Consider the following 5521-nt stretch of genomic DNA (forward strand, 5'->3'; position numbering starts at 1 on the left):
CAGTGTTTGACAGCCCAGCCACTGGTTGGTCCTAATAATAACGGAATAAAAGGTACTTCAGGTAAAAGTGGCAGCTTACCTGCACCTCACCACAATCGTCCAGCTGCAGGAGCTCCACAAACTTCTTGAGACAACCAGATTGGATCACTGTCCTGATGTTGTTTATTGAGTGTTTTTTGCAGGAAACCAGTTGTCTGAACCTTCGCACCAGGACCTCCAGGTCCTCTGCGTTGCCATCCAGCAGGTCCTTCACCATCCCAGTCTCCACTCGACACCCAATCTTGTCTCCAACCTGGAGCCCTTCCTCACCTCCTCCACTCACCTGAGGGCAGTCGTCACATTACATCAAGAGTGGCTGAGTGCACAGTGTGTGTCTGCGTATAGGCAAGACTGACACTAGATCATACAGCAACAGTATGGCCACATTAGTTTATAATTCTGTGTGTATTTCAACTGACCTGAATGTTGGAGGTCGGTGCCTCGTTCACCATCACTGTCACCTCTGTTTGTACCGTCACCTCACCCTGCCAGGACACAAGTTGATTTGACTTTACAGGTTATCGAGCACACACCCACACCCACACACACACACACACACACACACACACACACACACACACGTTCCCTCATTTCACCCTGCCAGGGCACAAGTTGATCACCATCAGATGCCATCACGTATACAACATGGATGTATGTAGTGTTGAACAGGTCAGGTTAATTTACAACCTTTAGCATCGAGGTCAAATAGTTATATAAATGTATCCTAGGCTAAATTATATGTACATTTGGCTCCACTTTCTCATAAACCACCCAGCACCACAAATGTCTCAGCAGTAGATAGGCCTTACTCTAAGCTCTTCTTCCTCTCCCTCCTGCTCAGCAGTGAATTGCTGATCTTGTTTTGCCATGCTTATAGATCTGTATCTCAGACTGAGACAACATTGGCTGTACTGGGTGGGTCAGGCAGGAGTGAAGCCAACTGTACAGCATTTCCTTAGGAGTGATACTGGATGCTGAACTATATATAAACTTGTCTGTAGAGTTAGCCATCGTGCTGAGCAGGTGAGTAATGTGTGATCTGTTCTTGCTTGGCAATCTAATAATTGCACTGTAGGATGTAATATAATCTTATGTACTACAGTGATTGCATCTAATCATTATAATGACTGTCAGAGGACACGGGTTTTGCTGTTACGACAAAATCAGATGTAATTCAAAAGATAAACTGCTTTAGTGACTGTAACGTATTTGTAATGACCGTAAGAGCAGAATGGGGTTTTGCTGTTACGACAAAATCAGGTGACTCACAAGAAACTGTAGTAGGCCGATGGGCTGGAAAAGAGCTGAGTGGTGTTGAGTTGAAACAAGTTGAGGTTGTTTTGGTGCAGTGAGACTGATGTAAAGAAATGCTTGTGCCTTGAGACGGGAGTGAGAGCACGTGTGTTGCGTCTGGGAGGGACACTCAAGGGAACTTCACCACACCAGAGAAGCACCACTACTGAGGCAGCAGCCCACACCGCAGCTTATATATGTTGAGCGAGAGGCGGCACCAGATGCAACGTGTGTAGGCCAGTGACGTCACACACACACACACACACACACACACACACACACACACACACACACATATTAAGCCGTATAGGCATGAAGGATTCTGTGAATGAGAACACTATACATCTCTCTCTCTCTCTCTCTCTCTCTCTCTCTCTCTCTCTCTCTCTCTCTTGTATATACTGTATTAATTATACAAACTAAAGATGGAATATAATATACATGGATTGCCACCCAACTCACACTACCACACCACCACACCACTCACACTACCACACCACCACACCACTCACACTACCACACCACCACACCACTCACACTACCACACCACCACACCACTCACACTACCACACCACCACACCACTCACACTACCACACCACAACACCACTCACACTACCACACCACCACACCACTCACACTACCACACCACCACACCACTCACACTACCACACCACCACACCACTCACACTACCACACCACCACACCACTCACACTACCACACCACCACACCACTCACACTACCACACCACCACACCACTCACACTACCACACCACCTCACCACTCACACTACCACACCACCACACCATTTACACTACCACACCACCACACCACTCACACTACCACACCACCACACTACTGACACTACCACACCACCACACCACTCACACTACCACACTACCACACCACCACACCACTCACACTACCACACCACCACACCACTCACACTACCACACCACCACACCACTCACACTACCACACCACCACACCACTCACACTACCACACCACCACACCACTCACACTACCACACCACTCACACTACCACACCACTCACACTACCACACCACCACTCACACTACCACACTACCACACCACTCACACTACCACACCACTCACACTACCACACCACCACACCACTCACACTACCACACCACCACACTACTCACACTACCACACCACCACACCACTCACACTACCACACCACCACACCACTACACTACCACACCACCACACCACCACACCACTCACACTACCACACTACCACACCACTCACACTACCACACCACCACACCACCACACCACTCACACTACCACACCACTCACACTACCACACCACTCACACTACCACACCACCACACCACTCACACTACCACACTACCACACCACCACACCACTCACACTACCACACCACCACACCACTCACACTACCACACCACCACACCACTCACACTACCACACCACCACACCACTCACACTACCACACCACCACACCACTCACACTACCACACCACCACACCATTTACACTACCACACCACCACACCACTCACACTACCACACCACCACACCACTCACACTACCACACCACCACACCACTCACACTACCACACCACCACACCACTCACACTACCACACCACCACACCACTCACACTACCACACCACCACACCACTCACACTACCACACCACACCACTCACACTACCACACCACCACACCACTCACACTACCACACCACCACACCACTCACACTACCACACCACCACACCACTCACACTACCACACCACCACACCACTCACACTACCACACCACCACACCACTCACACTACCACACCACCACACCACTCACACTACCACACCACCACACCACTCACACTACCACACCACCACACCACTCACACTACCACACCACCACACCACTCACACTACCACACCACCACACCACTCACACTACCACACCACCACACCACTCACACTACCACACCAGCACACCACTCACACTACCACACCACCACACCACTCACACTACCACATCACCACACCACTCACACTACCACACCACCACACCACTCACACTACCACACCTCCACACAACTCACAATACCACACCACCACACCACTCACACTACCACACCACAACACCACTCACTACCACACCACCACACCACTCACACTACCACACCACTCACACTACCACTCCACCACACAAGTCACACTACGACATCACCACACCACTCACACTACCACACCACCACACAACTCACAATACCACACCACTCACACTACCACTCCACCACACCACTTACACTACCACACCACCACACCACTCACACAACCACACCACCACACCACTCACACTACCACACCATTCACACTACCACACCACTCACACTACCACTCCACCACACAACTCACACTACCACTCCACCACACAACTCACACTACCACACCACCACACCACTCACACTACCACACCACAACACTACTCACACTACCACACCACTCACACTACCACACCACCACACCACTCACACTACCACACCACCACACCACGCACATTACCACACCACTCACACCACCACACCACTCACACTACCACACCACCACACCACTCACACTACCACACCACAACACCACTCACATTACCACACCACACCACTCACATTACCACACCACCACACCACTCACACTACCACACTACCACACCACTCACACTAGCACTCCACCACACAACTCACACTACCACTCCACTACACAACTCACACTACCACACCACCACACCACTCACACTACCACACCACAACACTACTCACACTACCACACCACAACACTACTCACACTACCACACCACTCACACTACCACACCACCACACCACTCACACTGCCACACCACCACACCACTCACACTACCACACCACTAACACTACCACACCACACACTACTACACCACCACACCACTCACACTACCACACCACCACACCACGCACATTACCACACCACTCACACCATCACACCACTCACACTACCACACCACCACACCACTCACACTACCACACCACCACACCACTCACACTACCACACCACAACACCACTCACATTACCACACCACACCACTCACACTACCACACCACCACACTACTCACACTACCACACCACCACACCACTCACACTACCACACCATCACACCACTCACACTACCACACCACCACACCACTCACTACCACACCACTCACACTACCACACCACTCACACTACCACACCACTCACACTACCACACCACTCACACTACCACACCACAACACCACTCACACTACCACACCACAACACCACTCACATTACCACACCATCACACCACTCACACTACCACACCACCACACCACTCACACTACCACACCACCACACCACTCACACTACCACACCACACACACTACCACACAACCACACCATTCACACAAACACACCACTCACACTACCACACCACCTCACTACCACACCATTCACATTACCACACCTCTCACATTACCACACTACCACAGCACTCACACTATCACACCACCACACTACTTATTGTACTCTACCACACCACCACCACCACACCACTCACATTACCACACCACTCACACTACCATACCACCACACAACATACACTACCACACCACCACACCACATTCACTACCACACCACCATACCACATACACTACCACACCATCACACCACATACACTACCTACACTACCACTCCACCACACCACTCACACTACCACACTATCCACGCTACCACACCACCACACCACTCACACTACCACACCACAACACCAATCACACTACCACATCACCACACCACTGACACTACCACACCACCACACCACTCACACGAACACTCCACAATACCACTCACACGAAAACACCACCACACCACTCACACTAACACACCACCACACCACTCACACTACCACACAACCACACCACTCACACTACCACACAACCACACCACTCAAACTTCCACATCACTCACACTACCACACAACCACACCACTCAAACTTCCACACCACTCAGAGTAACCACACCACTCTCACTACCACATCACCACACCATTCTCACTATCACACCACTCACACTACCACACCATTCTCCCTATCACACCACTCACACTACCACACCACCACACCACTCACACTACCACACAACCACAC

At 50.8% G+C, this 5521-nt stretch overlaps 1 long non-coding RNA gene across 1 annotated transcript; it reads right to left on the reverse strand.

Moving 5' to 3' along the window:
• Positions 1-266: 266 nt before the first annotated feature.
• On the reverse strand, positions 267-1343 carry LOC145399275 (uncharacterized). Its single transcript, XR_013897259.1, has 3 exons — positions 1309-1343; positions 459-524; positions 267-322 (listed from the first exon to the last, which is right to left on the reverse strand). It is a non-coding gene; the product is annotated as an uncharacterized LOC145399275 (long non-coding RNA).
• Positions 1344-5521: the final 4178 nt, after the last annotated feature.

This window comes from Coenobita brevimanus, chromosome 48 (genome assembly GCF_032717465.1).
Source record: "Coenobita brevimanus isolate Jiangsu-jjx chromosome 48, ASM3271746v2, whole genome shotgun sequence".
In the NCBI taxonomy this organism is placed as follows: Eukaryota; Metazoa; Arthropoda; class Malacostraca; order Decapoda; family Coenobitidae; genus Coenobita; species Coenobita brevimanus.